The following is a 15,560-nucleotide window of genomic DNA, read 5'->3' on the forward strand; positions in this document are numbered from 1 at the left end:
ATGAGATTGCTTGCAAAGGTGGTAGTTTCAGTTGTCGAGAGACGCTTCTGAGACGTGCAGTCGTGGCCGAGTGGTTAAGGCGTCTGACTTGAAATCAGATTTCCTCTGGGAGCGTAGGTTCGAGTCCTGCCGACTGCGGAAATTTTCTCGCTCTCAGAAGATGGACGTTCAGCTGCATCCTAGCAGTTGCGTCACTACTAAACACGTGGGCCGCCAGCAAGGTGCAGTGTTCTTGGCTCCAGGGTGCAGCGCTACAGTCGTGCCCAGAAGCCACAGCTCATCTCCTCGTCTCACAACCGTCCACCAGGTGTCAGTGCAAGTGTCGCCTCTCTGGGCAGTGCAGATGTGATTATTTTAGCTTGCAGACGATGACGTGTAGCAATTAATGAGCAAACGCAAGTCAAACGTTTTACCGCGTGTATCTGCTAGATACTACCTCACACACGTTGGAGAGGCTCACTCCTTCCTCTGCCTCGTTCTCTGCACACTAGTTGCACGTGGCATCGATATAGCACAGCTTTTCTAGCATCAGCGAAGTCAATATTACATGAATCGAGTCGACATGTTTGCTAGTTACGACGATGGAAGCAGAAGAAATGTGTGTGGTACTTTACTGCATCTGCTGTTCGCCTTTCGGCGTCCCTGTGTTCTTTCAGACGAAGATGACTGTGAAATTGACAACGGGGCAGACGTGCAAAAGAGGGGCGCTGTACGTCAGCCGAAATAGCTCAGTTGGGAGAGCGTTAGACTGAAGATCTAAAGGTCCCTGGTTCGATCCCGGGTTTCGGCACGGCTTCGTTTCGAAGCCGACGCCAATGGAATTGCTCTGACTTTGTGATAATGTAACTAGAGCCGAGAACGGACATGACTCTCCTGTAACTGTTCTGGTTGTCTAGTGCTTGCCATAAGAGGAACACAGTAGGCAACTCTCTGAGAAGTAAGAAAATAAAAAAACGTCCTACCGACTGCGTTCCCTGTTTTGTGCCAGGAGGTGAAGAACGTCTCCAGCGGAACCGTGAAATGAGCGAAAACGTGGGAAACATTGCATTCGAAGTGCTTGTGAATTTTCCAATTGCCCGATGAGTGTCGACAAAACACGTAAATCCTCTACTCCAACGTATGAGACGTAACGACTGCTGCAGTTTGTTTTTGCATCGTGTGTCAACATTGTTCGATGGTCTGTTACGAGCTTTGCGCGATAAGTTTGCAGACAGCATTCAGGCGACGTTTAACTACTAACAGCTCCATGCAGCGATTGCACAACAGTAAAGGACATGAGTCAATGTGTCGTTGTGCATCGTGAGATGTTTCATAAGGCGTTGTGAGCCCGGATAGCTCAGTCGGTAGAGCATTAGGCTTTTAACCTAAGGGTCCAGGGTTCAAGTCCCTGTTCGGGCGGAAATTTTAATAATTTGGTAGCGTTTCCTCTGGTAGTGGTGGAAACACTACGGAAAAGAATGCAGCAACGCCGTTTTCTGACACCACAGTGCTTTAAACGGTTCAATTTGCACGTGTCGGGAGAACGCTGCGTTCGGGGCAGCCGTGGCCGAGTGGTTAAGGCGTCTGACTCGAAAGTAGTTTCGAATCCCGCCGGCTGCGTGCGATTCTGCGTAAAGAGCAGCAAATACTTTCACACGCATGAATGAGCGTGCAAACCAATGACGCCATTCTAAACAAGACGAAAATTTCCGTTTAAGAATGCTGAGTTTCACGACGGCCGCTGCTTCCTGTGCCTACCGGTCCACCTCGCACTGACGATGTGACTGCAGGAAGCCGTCGCAGGCCCACGAGTGCGCCCCCGTCATTTTCTCGCGCCTTCGCCGAGTTCGTGAGTACACACACGTGCTTGAAATTGTTGGACAGAGCGAAGGTTCATTCCTTTTTAGGAATTGCAATTCAATCAGTCGAGTGCGGCAAAAGCAATGGCGCCGCGTTTCTTTTCAATGATCTCGCAGCTACTTGCAAGTATGTCCATCCCTTAAGACGCCAGAAAACTAGCGTCAGCGGCGCGTCAGTGGGAAGTCGGTGAAGTCGCCATTGGAGCCACAAGCCAGCAATTACGACATGCGAATCACTCGCACACGACGCAGCTGTATGACAATGCTCGTGCGTGGGTGCGGATAGCTCAGTCGGTAGAGCGTTAGGTTTTCAACCAAAGGGTCCTGGGTTCTAGTCCCTGTCGGGGCGAAAATTAATACACTTTCGTAACGTCTAATGTGCTGGCAGTGGAATCACTACAGAAAAGAGTGAGCCCATGCTGCCTTCTGCCATGAGATTGCTTGCAAAGGTGGGAGTTTCAGTTGTCGAGAGACGCTTCTGAGACGTGCAGTCGTGGCCGAGTGGTTAAGGCGTCTGACTTGAAATCAGATTCCCTCTGGGAGCGTAGGTTCGAGTCCTGCCGACTGCGGAAATTTTCTCGCTCTCAGAAGATGGACGTTCAGCTGCATCCTAGCAGTTGCGTCACTACTAAACACGTGGGCCGCCAGCAAGGTGCAGTGTTCTTGGCTCCAGGGTGCAGCGCTACAGTCGTGCCCAGAAGCCACAGCTCATCTCCTCGTCTCACAACCGTCCACCAGGTGTCAGTGCAAGTGTCGCCTCTCTGGGCAGTGCAGATGTGATTATTTTAGCTTGCAGACGATGACGTGTAGCAATTAATGAGCAAACGCAAGTCAAACGTTTTACCGCGTGTATCTGCTAGATACTACCTCACACACGTTGGAGAGGCTCACTCCTTCCTCTGCCTCGTTCTCTGCACACTAGTTGCACGTGGCATCGATATAGCACAGCTTTTCTAGCATCAGCGAAGTCAATATTACATGAATCGAGTCGACATGTTTGCTAGTTACGACGATGGAAGCAGAAGAAATGTGTGTGGTACTTTACTGCATCTGCTGTTCGCCTTTCGGCGTCCCTGTGTTCTTTCAGACGAAGATGACTGTGAAATTGACAACGGGGCAGACGTGCAAAAGAGGGGCGCTGTACGTCAGCCGAAATAGCTCAGTTGGGAGAGCGTTAGACTGAAGATCTAAAGGTCCCTGGTTCGATCCCGGGTTTCGGCACGGCTTCGTTTCGAAGCCGACGCCATTGGAATTGCTCTGACTTTGTGATAATGTAACTAGAGCCGAGAACGGACATGACTCTCCTGTAACTGTTCTGGTTGTCTAGTGCTTGCCATAAGAGGAACACAGTAGGCAACTCTCTGAGAAGTAAGAAAATAAAAAAACGTCCTACCGACTGCGTTCCCTGTTTTGTGCCAGGAGGTGAAGAACGTCTCCAGCGGAACCGTGAAATGAGCGAAAACGTGGGAAACATTGCATTCGAAGTGCTTGTGAATTTTCCAATTGCCCGATGAGTGTCGACAAAACACGTAAATCCTCTACTCCAACGTATGAGACGTAACGACTGCTGCAGTTTGTTTTTGCATCGTGTGTCAACATTGTTCGATGGTCTGTTACGAGCTTTGCGCGATAAGTTTGCAGACAGCATTCAGGCGACGTTTAACTACTAACAGCTCCATGCAGCGATTGCACAACAGTAAAGGACATGAGTCAATGTGTCGTTGTGCATCGTGAGATGTTTCATAAGGCGTTGTGAGCCCGGATAGCTCAGTCGGTAGAGCATTAGGCTTTTAACCTAAGGGTCCAGGGTTCAAGTCCCTGTTCGGGCGGAAATTTTAATAATTTGGTAGCGTTTCCTCTGGTAGTGGTGGAAACACTACGGAAAAGAATGCAGCAACGCCGTTTTCTGACACCACAGTGCTTTAAACGGTTCAATTTGCACGTGTCGGGAGAACGCTGCGTTCGGGGCAGCCGTGGCCGAGTGGTTAAGGCGTCTGACTCGAAAGTAGTTTCGAATCCCGCCGGCTGCGTGCGATTCTGCGTAAAGAGCAGCAAATACTTTCACACGCATGAATGAGCGTGCAAACCAATGACGCCATTCTAAACAAGACGAAAATTTCCGTTTAAGAATGCTGAGTTTCACGACGGCCGCTGCTTCCTGTGCCTACCGGTCCACCTCGCACTGACGATGTGACTGCAGGAAGCCGTCGCAGGCCCACGAGTGCGCCCCCGTCATTTTCTCGCGCCTTCGCCGAGTTCGTGAGTACACACACGTGCTTGAAATTGTTGGACAGAGCGAAGGTTCATTCCTTTTTAGGAATTGCAATTCAATCAGTCGAGTGCGGCAAAAGCAATGGCGCCGCGTTTCTTTTCAATGATCTCGCAGCTACTTGCAAGTATGTCCATCCCTTAAGACGCCAGAAAACTAGCGTCAGCGGCGCGTCAGTGGGAAGTCGGTGAAGTCGCCATTGGAGCCACAAGCCAGCAATTACGACATGCGAATCACTCGCACACGACGCAGCTGTATGACAATGCTCGTGCGTGGGTGCGGATAGCTCAGTCGGTAGAGCGTTAGGTTTTCAACCAAAGGGTCCTGGGTTCTAGTCCCTGTCGGGGCGAAAATTAATACACTTTCGTAACGTCTAATGTGCTGGCAGTGGAATCACTACAGAAAAGAGTGAGCCCATGCTGCCTTCTGCCATGAGATTGCTTGCAAAGGTGGGAGTTTCAGTTGTCGAGAGACGCTTCTGAGACGTGCAGTCGTGGCCGAGTGGTTAAGGCGTCTGACTTGAAATCAGATTCCCTCTGGGAGCGTAGGTTCGAGTCCTGCCGACTGCGGAAATTTTCTCGCTCTCAGAAGATGGACGTTCAGCTGCATCCTAGCAGTTGCGTCACTACTAAACACGTGGGCCGCCAGCAAGGTGCAGTGTTCTTGGCTCCAGGGTGCAGCGCTACAGTCGTGCCCAGAAGCCACAGCTCATCTCCTCGTCTCACAACCGTCCACCAGGTGTCAGTGCAAGTGTCGCCTCTCTGGGCAGTGCAGATGTGATTATTTTAGCTTGCAGACGATGACGTGTAGCAATTAATGAGCAAACGCAAGTCAAACGTTTTACCGCGTGTATCTGCTAGATACTACCTCACACACGTTGGAGAGGCTCACTCCTTCCTCTGCCTCGTTCTCTGCACACTAGTTGCACGTGGCATCGATATAGCACAGCTTTTCTAGCATCAGCGAAGTCAATATTACATGAATCGAGTCGACATGTTTGCTAGTTACGACGATGGAAGCAGAAGAAATGTGTGTGGTACTTTACTGCATCTGCTGTTCGCCTTTCGGCGTCCCTGTGTTCTTTCAGACGAAGATGACTGTGAAATTGACAACGGGGCAGACGTGCAAAAGAGGGGCGCTGTACGTCAGCCGAAATAGCTCAGTTGGGAGAGCGTTAGACTGAAGATCTAAAGGTCCCTGGTTCGATCCCGGGTTTCGGCACGGCTTCGTTTCGAAGCCGACGCCAATGGAATTGCTCTGACTTTGTGATAATGTAACTAGAGCCGAGAACGGACATGACTCTCCTGTAACTGTTCTGGTTGTCTAGTGCTTGCCATAAGAGGAACACAGTAGGCAACTCTCTGAGAAGTAAGAAAATAAAAAAACGTCCTACCGACTGCGTTCCCTGTTTTGTGCCAGGAGGTGAAGAACGTCTCCAGCGGAACCGTGAAATGAGCGAAAACGTGGGAAACATTGCATTCGAAGTGCTTGTGAATTTTCCAATTGCCCGATGAGTGTCGACAAAACACGTAAATCCTCTACTCCAACGTATGAGACGTAACGACTGCTGCAGTTTGTTTTTGCATCGTGTGTCAACATTGTTCGATGGTCTGTTACGAGCTTTGCGCGATAAGTTTGCAGACAGCATTCAGGCGACGTTTAACTACTAACAGCTCCATGCAGCGATTGCACAACAGTAAAGGACATGAGTCAATGTGTCGTTGTGCATCGTGAGATGTTTCATAAGGCGTTGTGAGCCCGGATAGCTCAGTCGGTAGAGCATTAGGCTTTTAACCTAAGGGTCCAGGGTTCAAGTCCCTGTTCGGGCGGAAATTTTAATAATTTGGTAGCGTTTCCTCTGGTAGTGGTGGAAACACTACGGAAAAGAATGCAGCAACGCCGTTTTCTGACACCACAGTGCTTTAAACGGTTCAATTTGCACGTGTCGGGAGAACGCTGCGTTCGGGGCAGCCGTGGCCGAGTGGTTAAGGCGTCTGACTCGAAAGTAGTTTCGAATCCCGCCGGCTGCGTGCGATTCTGCGTAAAGAGCAGCAAATACTTTCACACGCATGAATGAGCGTGCAAACCAATGACGCCATTCTAAACAAGACGAAAATTTCCGTTTAAGAATGCTGAGTTTCACGACGGCCGCTGCTTCCTGTGCCTACCGGTCCACCTCGCACTGACGATGTGACTGCAGGAAGCCGTCGCAGGCCCACGAGTGCGCCCCCGTCATTTTCTCGCGCCTTCGCCGAGTTCGTGAGTACACACACGTGCTTGAAATTGTTGGACAGAGCGAAGGTTCATTCCTTTTTAGGAATTGCAATTCAATCAGTCGAGTGCGGCAAAAGCAATGGCGCCGCGTTTCTTTTCAATGATCTCGCAGCTACTTGCAAGTATGTCCATCCCTTAAGACGCCAGAAAACTAGCGTCAGCGGCGCGTCAGTGGGAAGTCGGTGAAGTCGCCATTGGAGCCACAAGCCAGCAATTACGACATGCGAATCACTCGCACACGACGCAGCTGTATGACAATGCTCGTGCGTGGGTGCGGATAGCTCAGTCGGTAGAGCGTTAGGTTTTCAACCAAAGGGTCCTGGGTTCTAGTCCCTGTCGGGGCGAAAATTAATACACTTTCGTAACGTCTAATGTGCTGGCAGTGGAATCACTACAGAAAAGAGTGAGCCCATGCTGCCTTCTGCCATGAGATTGCTTGCAAAGGTGGGAGTTTCAGTTGTCGAGAGACGCTTCTGAGACGTGCAGTCGTGGCCGAGTGGTTAAGGCGTCTGACTTGAAATCAGATTCCCTCTGGGAGCGTAGGTTCGAGTCCTGCCGACTGCGGAAATTTTCTCGCTCTCAGAAGATGGACGTTCAGCTGCATCCTAGCAGTTGCGTCACTACTAAACACGTGGGCCGCCAGCAAGGTGCAGTGTTCTTGGCTCCAGGGTGCAGCGCTACAGTCGTGCCCAGAAGCCACAGCTCATCTCCTCGTCTCACAACCGTCCACCAGGTGTCAGTGCAAGTGTCGCCTCTCTGGGCAGTGCAGATGTGATTATTTTAGCTTGCAGACGATGACGTGTAGCAATTAATGAGCAAACGCAAGTCAAACGTTTTACCGCGTGTATCTGCTAGATACTACCTCACACACGTTGGAGAGGCTCACTCCTTCCTCTGCCTCGTTCTCTGCACACTAGTTGCACGTGGCATCGATATAGCACAGCTTTTCTAGCATCAGCGAAGTCAATATTACATGAATCGAGTCGACATGTTTGCTAGTTACGACGATGGAAGCAGAAGAAATGTGTGTGGTACTTTACTGCATCTGCTGTTCGCCTTTCGGCGTCCCTGTGTTCTTTCAGACGAAGATGACTGTGAAATTGACAACGGGGCAGACGTGCAAAAGAGGGGCGCTGTACGTCAGCCGAAATAGCTCAGTTGGGAGAGCGTTAGACTGAAGATCTAAAGGTCCCTGGTTCGATCCCGGGTTTCGGCACGGCTTCGTTTCGAAGCCGACGCCAATGGAATTGCTCTGACTTTGTGATAATGTAACTAGAGCCGAGAACGGACATGACTCTCCTGTAACTGTTCTGGTTGTCTAGTGCTTGCCATAAGAGGAACACAGTAGGCAACTCTCTGAGAAGTAAGAAAATAAAAAAACGTCCTACCGACTGCGTTCCCTGTTTTGTGCCAGGAGGTGAAGAACGTCTCCAGCGGAACCGTGAAATGAGCGAAAACGTGGGAAACATTGCATTCGAAGTGCTTGTGAATTTTCCAATTGCCCGATGAGTGTCGACAAAACACGTAAATCCTCTACTCCAACGTATGAGACGTAACGACTGCTGCAGTTTGTTTTTGCATCGTGTGTCAACATTGTTCGATGGTCTGTTACGAGCTTTGCGCGATAAGTTTGCAGACAGCATTCAGGCGACGTTTAACTACTAACAGCTCCATGCAGCGATTGCACAACAGTAAAGGACATGAGTCAATGTGTCGTTGTGCATCGTGAGATGTTTCATAAGGCGTTGTGAGCCCGGATAGCTCAGTCGGTAGAGCATTAGGCTTTTAACCTAAGGGTCCAGGGTTCAAGTCCCTGTTCGGGCGGAAATTTTAATAATTTGGTAGCGTTTCCTCTGGTAGTGGTGGAAACACTACGGAAAAGAATGCAGCAACGCCGTTTTCTGACACCACAGTGCTTTAAACGGTTCAATTTGCACGTGTCGGGAGAACGCTGCGTTCGGGGCAGCCGTGGCCGAGTGGTTAAGGCGTCTGACTCGAAAGTAGTTTCGAATCCCGCCGGCTGCGTGCGATTCTGCGTAAAGAGCAGCAAATACTTTCACACGCATGAATGAGCGTGCAAACCAATGACGCCATTCTAAACAAGACGAAAATTTCCGTTTAAGAATGCTGAGTTTCACGACGGCCGCTGCTTCCTGTGCCTACCGGTCCACCTCGCACTGACGATGTGACTGCAGGAAGCCGTCGCAGGCCCACGAGTGCGCCCCCGTCATTTTCTCGCGCCTTCGCCGAGTTCGTGAGTACACACACGTGCTTGAAATTGTTGGACAGAGCGAAGGTTCATTCCTTTTTAGGAATTGCAATTCAATCAGTCGAGTGCGGCAAAAGCAATGGCGCCGCGTTTCTTTTCAATGATCTCGCAGCTACTTGCAAGTATGTCCATCCCTTAAGACGCCAGAAAACTAGCGTCAGCGGCGCGTCAGTGGGAAGTCGGTGAAGTCGCCATTGGAGCCACAAGCCAGCAATTACGACATGCGAATCACTCGCACACGACGCAGCTGTATGACAATGCTCGTGCGTGGGTGCGGATAGCTCAGTCGGTAGAGCGTTAGGTTTTCAACCAAAGGGTCCTGGGTTCTAGTCCCTGTCGGGGCGAAAATTAATACACTTTCGTAACGTCTAATGTGCTGGCAGTGGAATCACTACAGAAAAGAGTGAGCCCATGCTGCCTTCTGCCATGAGATTGCTTGCAAAGGTGGGAGTTTCAGTTGTCGAGAGACGCTTCTGAGACGTGCAGTCGTGGCCGAGTGGTTAAGGCGTCTGACTTGAAATCAGATTCCCTCTGGGAGCGTAGGTTCGAGTCCTGCCGACTGCGGAAATTTTCTCGCTCTCAGAAGATGGACGTTCAGCTGCATCCTAGCAGTTGCGTCACTACTAAACACGTGGGCCGCCAGCAAGGTGCAGTGTTCTTGGCTCCAGGGTGCAGCGCTACAGTCGTGCCCAGAAGCCACAGCTCATCTCCTCGTCTCACAACCGTCCACCAGGTGTCAGTGCAAGTGTCGCCTCTCTGGGCAGTGCAGATGTGATTATTTTAGCTTGCAGACGATGACGTGTAGCAATTAATGAGCAAACGCAAGTCAAACGTTTTACCGCGTGTATCTGCTAGATACTACCTCACACACGTTGGAGAGGCTCACTCCTTCCTCTGCCTCGTTCTCTGCACACTAGTTGCACGTGGCATCGATATAGCACAGCTTTTCTAGCATCAGCGAAGTCAATATTACATGAATCGAGTCGACATGTTTGCTAGTTACGACGATGGAAGCAGAAGAAATGTGTGTGGTACTTTACTGCATCTGCTGTTCGCCTTTCGGCGTCCCTGTGTTCTTTCAGACGAAGATGACTGTGAAATTGACAACGGGGCAGACGTGCAAAAGAGGGGCGCTGTACGTCAGCCGAAATAGCTCAGTTGGGAGAGCGTTAGACTGAAGATCTAAAGGTCCCTGGTTCGATCCCGGGTTTCGGCACGGCTTCGTTTCGAAGCCGACGCCAATGGAATTGCTCTGACTTTGTGATAATGTAACTAGAGCCGAGAACGGACATGACTCTCCTGTAACTGTTCTGGTTGTCTAGTGCTTGCCATAAGAGGAACACAGTAGGCAACTCTCTGAGAAGTAAGAAAATAAAAAAACGTCCTACCGACTGCGTTCCCTGTTTTGTGCCAGGAGGTGAAGAACGTCTCCAGCGGAACCGTGAAATGAGCGAAAACGTGGGAAACATTGCATTCGAAGTGCTTGTGAATTTTCCAATTGCCCGATGAGTGTCGACAAAACACGTAAATCCTCTACTCCAACGTATGAGACGTAACGACTGCTGCAGTTTGTTTTTGCATCGTGTGTCAACATTGTTCGATGGTCTGTTACGAGCTTTGCGCGATAAGTTTGCAGACAGCATTCAGGCGACGTTTAACTACTAACAGCTCCATGCAGCGATTGCACAACAGTAAAGGACATGAGTCAATGTGTCGTTGTGCATCGTGAGATGTTTCATAAGGCGTTGTGAGCCCGGATAGCTCAGTCGGTAGAGCATTAGGCTTTTAACCTAAGGGTCCAGGGTTCAAGTCCCTGTTCGGGCGGAAATTTTAATAATTTGGTAGCGTTTCCTCTGGTAGTGGTGGAAACACTACGGAAAAGAATGCAGCAACGCCGTTTTCTGACACCACAGTGCTTTAAACGGTTCAATTTGCACGTGTCGGGAGAACGCTGCGTTCGGGGCAGCCGTGGCCGAGTGGTTAAGGCGTCTGACTCGAAAGTAGTTTCGAATCCCGCCGGCTGCGTGCGATTCTGCGTAAAGAGCAGCAAATACTTTCACACGCATGAATGAGCGTGCAAACCAATGACGCCATTCTAAACAAGACGAAAATTTCCGTTTAAGAATGCTGAGTTTCACGACGGCCGCTGCTTCCTGTGCCTACCGGTCCACCTCGCACTGACGATGTGACTGCAGGAAGCCGTCGCAGGCCCACGAGTGCGCCCCCGTCATTTTCTCGCGCCTTCGCCGAGTTCGTGAGTACACACACGTGCTTGAAATTGTTGGACAGAGCGAAGGTTCATTCCTTTTTAGGAATTGCAATTCAATCAGTCGAGTGCGGCAAAAGCAATGGCGCCGCGTTTCTTTTCAATGATCTCGCAGCTACTTGCAAGTATGTCCATCCCTTAAGACGCCAGAAAACTAGCGTCAGCGGCGCGTCAGTGGGAAGTCGGTGAAGTCGCCATTGGAGCCACAAGCCAGCAATTACGACATGCGAATCACTCGCACACGACGCAGCTGTATGACAATGCTCGTGCGTGGGTGCGGATAGCTCAGTCGGTAGAGCGTTAGGTTTTCAACCAAAGGGTCCTGGGTTCTAGTCCCTGTCGGGGCGAAAATTAATACACTTTCGTAACGTCTAATGTGCTGGCAGTGGAATCACTACAGAAAAGAGTGAGCCCATGCTGCCTTCTGCCATGAGATTGCTTGCAAAGGTGGGAGTTTCAGTTGTCGAGAGACGCTTCTGAGGCGTGCAGTCGTGGCCGAGTGGTTAAGGCGTCTGACTTGAAATCAGATTCCCTCTGGGAGCGTAGGTTCGAGTCCTGCCGACTGCGGAAATTTTCTCGCTCTCAGAAGATGGACGTTCAGCTGCATCCTAGCAGTTGCGTCACTACTAAACACGTGGGCCGCCAGCAAGGTGCAGTGTTCTTGGCTCCAGGGTGCAGCGCTACAGTCGTGCCCAGAAGCCACAGCTCATCTCCTCGTCTCACAACCGTCCACCAGGTGTCAGTGCAAGTGTCGCCTCTCTGGGCAGTGCAGATGTGATTATTTTAGCTTGCAGACGATGACGTGTAGCAATTAATGAGCAAACGCAAGTCAAACGTTTTACCGCGTGTATCTGCTAGATACTACCTCACACACGTTGGAGAGGCTCACTCCTTCCTCTGCCTCGTTCTCTGCACACTAGTTGCACGTGGCATCGATATAGCACAGCTTTTCTAGCATCAGCGAAGTCAATATTACATGAATCGAGTCGACATGTTTGCTAGTTACGACGATGGAAGCAGAAGAAATGTGTGTGGTACTTTACTGCATCTGCTGTTCGCCTTTCGGCGTCCCTGTGTTCTTTCAGACGAAGATGACTGTGAAATTGACAACGGGGCAGACGTGCAAAAGAGGGGCGCTGTACGTCAGCCGAAATAGCTCAGTTGGGAGAGCGTTAGACTGAAGATCTAAAGGTCCCTGGTTCGATCCCGGGTTTCGGCACGGCTTCGTTTCGAAGCCGACGCCAATGGAATTGCTCTGACTTTGTGATAATGTAACTAGAGCCGAGAACGGACATGACTCTCCTGTAACTGTTCTGGTTGTCTAGTGCTTGCCATAAGAGGAACACAGTAGGCAACTCTCTGAGAAGTAAGAAAATAAAAAAACGTCCTACCGACTGCGTTCCCTGTTTTGTGCCAGGAGGTGAAGAACGTCTCCAGCGGAACCGTGAAATGAGCGAAAACGTGGGAAACATTGCATTCGAAGTGCTTGTGAATTTTCCAATTGCCCGATGAGTGTCGACAAAACACGTAAATCCTCTACTCCAACGTATGAGACGTAACGACTGCTGCAGTTTGTTTTTGCATCGTGTGTCAACATTGTTCGATGGTCTGTTACGAGCTTTGCGCGATAAGTTTGCAGACAGCATTCAGGCGACGTTTAACTACTAACAGCTCCATGCAGCGATTGCACAACAGTAAAGGACATGAGTCAATGTGTCGTTGTGCATCGTGAGATGTTTCATAAGGCGTTGTGAGCCCGGATAGCTCAGTCGGTAGAGCATTAGGCTTTTAACCTAAGGGTCCAGGGTTCAAGTCCCTGTTCGGGCGGAAATTTTAATAATTTGGTAGCGTTTCCTCTGGTAGTGGTGGAAACACTACGGAAAAGAATGCAGCAACGCCGTTTTCTGACACCACAGTGCTTTAAACGGTTCAATTTGCACGTGTCGGGAGAACGCTGCGTTCGGGGCAGCCGTGGCCGAGTGGTTAAGGCGTCTGACTCGAAAGTAGTTTCGAATCCCGCCGGCTGCGTGCGATTCTGCGTAAAGAGCAGCAAATACTTTCACACGCATGAATGAGCGTGCAAACCAATGACGCCATTCTAAACAAGACGAAAATTTCCGTTTAAGAATGCTGAGTTTCACGACGGCCGCTGCTTCCTGTGCCTACCGGTCCACCTCGCACTGACGATGTGACTGCAGGAAGCCGTCGCAGGCCCACGAGTGCGCCCCCGTCATTTTCTCGCGCCTTCGCCGAGTTCGTGAGTACACACACGTGCTTGAAATTGTTGGACAGAGCGAAGGTTCATTCCTTTTTAGGAATTGCAATTCAATCAGTCGAGTGCGGCAAAAGCAATGGCGCCGCGTTTCTTTTCAATGATCTCGCAGCTACTTGCAAGTATGTCCATCCCTTAAGACGCCAGAAAACTAGCGTCAGCGGCGCGTCAGTGGGAAGTCGGTGAAGTCGCCATTGGAGCCACAAGCCAGCAATTACGACATGCGAATCACTCGCACACGACGCAGCTGTATGACAATGCTCGTGCGTGGGTGCGGATAGCTCAGTCGGTAGAGCGTTAGGTTTTCAACCAAAGGGTCCTGGGTTCTAGTCCCTGTCGGGGCGAAAATTAATACACTTTCGTAACGTCTAATGTGCTGGCAGTGGAATCACTACAGAAAAGAGTGAGCCCATGCTGCCTTCTGCCATGAGATTGCTTGCAAAGGTGGGAGTTTCAGTTGTCGAGAGACGCTTCTGAGACGTGCAGTCGTGGCCGAGTGGTTAAGGCGTCTGACTTGAAATCAGATTCCCTCTGGGAGCGTAGGTTCGAGTCCTGCCGACTGCGGAAATTTTCTCGCTCTCAGAAGATGGACGTTCAGCTGCATCCTAGCAGTTGCGTCACTACTAAACACGTGGGCCGCCAGCAAGGTGCAGTGTTCTTGGCTCCAGGGTGCAGCGCTACAGTCGTGCCCAGAAGCCACAGCTCATCTCCTCGTCTCACAACCGTCCACCAGGTGTCAGTGCAAGTGTCGCCTCTTTGGGCAGTGCAGATGTGATTATTTTAGCTTGCAGACGATGACGTGTAGCAATTAATGAGCAAACGCAAGTCAAACGTTTTACCGCGTGTATCTGCTAGATACTGCCTCACACACGTTGGAGAGGCTCACTCCTTCCTCTGCCTCGTTCTCTGCACACTAGTTGCACGTGGCATCGATATAGCACAGCTTTTCTAGCGTCAGCGAAGTCAATATTACATGAATCGAGTCGACATGTTTGCTAGTTACGACGATGGAAGCAGAAGAAATGTGTGTGGTACTTTACTGCATCTGCTGTTCGCCTTTCGGCGTCCCTGTGTTCTTTCAGACGAAGATGACTGTGAAATTGACAACGGGGCAGACGTGCAAAAGAGGGGCGCTGTACGTCAGCCGAAATAGCTCAGTTGGGAGAGCGTTAGACTGAAGATCTAAAGGTCCCTGGTTCGATCCCGGGTTTCGGCACGGCTTCGTTTCGAAGCCGACGCCAATGGAATTGCTCTGACTTTGTGATAATGTAACTAGAGCCGAGAACGGACATGACTCTCCTGTAACTGTTCTGGTTGTCTAGTGCTTGCCATAAGAGGAACACAGTAGGCAACTCTCTGAGAAGTAAGAAAATAAAAAAACGTCCTACCGACTGCGTTCCCTGTTTTGTGCCAGGAGGTGAAGAACGTCTCCAGCGGAACCGTGAAATGAGCGAAAACGTGGGAAACATTGCATTCGAAGTGCTTGTGAATTTTCCAATTGCCCGATGAGTGTCGACAAAACACGTAAATCCTCTACTCCAACGTATGAGACGTAACGACTGCTGCAGTTTGTTTTTGCATCGTGTGTCAACATTGTTCGATGGTCTGTTACGAGCTTTGCGCGATAAGTTTGCAGACAGCATTCAGGCGACGTTTAACTACTAACAGCTCCATGCAGCGATTGCACAACAGTAAAGGACATGAGTCAATGTGTCGTTGTGCATCGTGAGATGTTTCATAAGGCGTTGTGAGCCCGGATAGCTCAGTCGGTAGAGCATTAGGCTTTTAACCTAAGGGTCCAGGGTTCAAGTCCCTGTTCGGGCGGAAATTTTAATAATTTGGTAGCGTTTCCTCTGGTAGTGGTGGAAACACTACGGAAAAGAATGCAGCAACGCCGTTTTCTGACACCACAGTGCTTTAAACGGTTCAATTTGCACGTGTCGGGAGAACGCTGCGTTCGGGGCAGCCGTGGCCGAGTGGTTAAGGCGTCTGACTCGAAAGTAGTTTCGAATCCCGCCGGCTGCGTGCGATTCTGCGTAAAGAGCAGCAAATACTTTCACACGCATGAATGAGCGTGCAAACCAATGACGCCATTCTAAACAAGACGAAAATTTCCGTTTAAGAATGCTGAGTTTCACGACGGCCGCTGCTTCCTGTGCCTACCGGTCCACCTCGCACTGACGATGTGACTGCAGGAAGCCGTCGCAGGCCCACGAGTGCGCCCCCGTCATTTTCTCGCGCCTTCGCCGAGTTCGTGAGTACACACACGTGCTTGAAATTGTTGGACAGAGCGAAGGTTCATTCCTTTTTAGGAATTGCAATTCAATCAGTCGAGTGCGGCAAAAGCAATGGCGCCGCGTTTCTTTTCAATG

The 15,560-nt window shown here is 50.3% G+C and overlaps 21 non-coding genes across 21 annotated transcripts; all 21 read left to right on the forward strand.

The window, feature by feature from the left end:
• The first annotated feature begins 56 nt into the window (after window positions 1-56).
• Window positions 57-138, forward strand: Trnas-uga (transfer RNA serine (anticodon UGA)). Its single transcript has one exon. It is a non-coding gene; the product is annotated as a tRNA-Ser (tRNA).
• A 579-nt stretch (window positions 139-717) lies between these two features.
• On the forward strand, window positions 718-790 carry Trnaf-gaa (transfer RNA phenylalanine (anticodon GAA)). Its single transcript has one exon. It is a non-coding gene; the product is annotated as a tRNA-Phe (tRNA).
• A 535-nt stretch (window positions 791-1,325) lies between these two features.
• Trnak-uuu (transfer RNA lysine (anticodon UUU)) lies at window positions 1,326-1,398 on the forward strand. The gene has a single exon. It is a non-coding gene; the product is annotated as a tRNA-Lys (tRNA).
• A 927-nt stretch (window positions 1,399-2,325) lies between these two features.
• On the forward strand, window positions 2,326-2,407 carry Trnas-uga (transfer RNA serine (anticodon UGA)). Its single transcript has one exon. It is a non-coding gene; the product is annotated as a tRNA-Ser (tRNA).
• A 579-nt stretch (window positions 2,408-2,986) lies between these two features.
• Window positions 2,987-3,059, forward strand: Trnaf-gaa (transfer RNA phenylalanine (anticodon GAA)). The gene has a single exon. It is a non-coding gene; the product is annotated as a tRNA-Phe (tRNA).
• A 535-nt stretch (window positions 3,060-3,594) lies between these two features.
• Window positions 3,595-3,667, forward strand: Trnak-uuu (transfer RNA lysine (anticodon UUU)). Its single transcript has one exon. It is a non-coding gene; the product is annotated as a tRNA-Lys (tRNA).
• Window positions 3,668-4,594: 927 nt separating this feature from the next.
• Window positions 4,595-4,676, forward strand: Trnas-uga (transfer RNA serine (anticodon UGA)). Its single transcript has one exon. It is a non-coding gene; the product is annotated as a tRNA-Ser (tRNA).
• Window positions 4,677-5,255: 579 nt separating this feature from the next.
• Window positions 5,256-5,328, forward strand: Trnaf-gaa (transfer RNA phenylalanine (anticodon GAA)). Its single transcript has one exon. It is a non-coding gene; the product is annotated as a tRNA-Phe (tRNA).
• Window positions 5,329-5,863: 535 nt separating this feature from the next.
• On the forward strand, window positions 5,864-5,936 carry Trnak-uuu (transfer RNA lysine (anticodon UUU)). Its single transcript has one exon. It is a non-coding gene; the product is annotated as a tRNA-Lys (tRNA).
• A 927-nt stretch (window positions 5,937-6,863) lies between these two features.
• Window positions 6,864-6,945, forward strand: Trnas-uga (transfer RNA serine (anticodon UGA)). Its single transcript has one exon. It is a non-coding gene; the product is annotated as a tRNA-Ser (tRNA).
• Window positions 6,946-7,524: 579 nt separating this feature from the next.
• Trnaf-gaa (transfer RNA phenylalanine (anticodon GAA)) lies at window positions 7,525-7,597 on the forward strand. The gene has a single exon. It is a non-coding gene; the product is annotated as a tRNA-Phe (tRNA).
• Window positions 7,598-8,132: 535 nt separating this feature from the next.
• On the forward strand, window positions 8,133-8,205 carry Trnak-uuu (transfer RNA lysine (anticodon UUU)). Its single transcript has one exon. It is a non-coding gene; the product is annotated as a tRNA-Lys (tRNA).
• Window positions 8,206-9,132: 927 nt separating this feature from the next.
• Window positions 9,133-9,214, forward strand: Trnas-uga (transfer RNA serine (anticodon UGA)). Its single transcript has one exon. It is a non-coding gene; the product is annotated as a tRNA-Ser (tRNA).
• Window positions 9,215-9,793: 579 nt separating this feature from the next.
• Trnaf-gaa (transfer RNA phenylalanine (anticodon GAA)) lies at window positions 9,794-9,866 on the forward strand. The gene has a single exon. It is a non-coding gene; the product is annotated as a tRNA-Phe (tRNA).
• A 535-nt stretch (window positions 9,867-10,401) lies between these two features.
• On the forward strand, window positions 10,402-10,474 carry Trnak-uuu (transfer RNA lysine (anticodon UUU)). Its single transcript has one exon. It is a non-coding gene; the product is annotated as a tRNA-Lys (tRNA).
• Window positions 10,475-11,401: 927 nt separating this feature from the next.
• On the forward strand, window positions 11,402-11,483 carry Trnas-uga (transfer RNA serine (anticodon UGA)). Its single transcript has one exon. It is a non-coding gene; the product is annotated as a tRNA-Ser (tRNA).
• A 579-nt stretch (window positions 11,484-12,062) lies between these two features.
• Window positions 12,063-12,135, forward strand: Trnaf-gaa (transfer RNA phenylalanine (anticodon GAA)). Its single transcript has one exon. It is a non-coding gene; the product is annotated as a tRNA-Phe (tRNA).
• A 535-nt stretch (window positions 12,136-12,670) lies between these two features.
• Trnak-uuu (transfer RNA lysine (anticodon UUU)) lies at window positions 12,671-12,743 on the forward strand. Its single transcript has one exon. It is a non-coding gene; the product is annotated as a tRNA-Lys (tRNA).
• A 927-nt stretch (window positions 12,744-13,670) lies between these two features.
• Window positions 13,671-13,752, forward strand: Trnas-uga (transfer RNA serine (anticodon UGA)). The gene has a single exon. It is a non-coding gene; the product is annotated as a tRNA-Ser (tRNA).
• A 579-nt stretch (window positions 13,753-14,331) lies between these two features.
• Trnaf-gaa (transfer RNA phenylalanine (anticodon GAA)) lies at window positions 14,332-14,404 on the forward strand. Its single transcript has one exon. It is a non-coding gene; the product is annotated as a tRNA-Phe (tRNA).
• A 535-nt stretch (window positions 14,405-14,939) lies between these two features.
• Trnak-uuu (transfer RNA lysine (anticodon UUU)) lies at window positions 14,940-15,012 on the forward strand. Its single transcript has one exon. It is a non-coding gene; the product is annotated as a tRNA-Lys (tRNA).
• Window positions 15,013-15,560: the final 548 nt, after the last annotated feature.

The sequence above is a fragment of the Schistocerca gregaria genome, unplaced genomic scaffold (assembly GCF_023897955.1).
Source record: "Schistocerca gregaria isolate iqSchGreg1 unplaced genomic scaffold, iqSchGreg1.2 ptg000445l, whole genome shotgun sequence".
In the NCBI taxonomy this organism is placed as follows: Eukaryota; Metazoa; Arthropoda; class Insecta; order Orthoptera; family Acrididae; genus Schistocerca; species Schistocerca gregaria.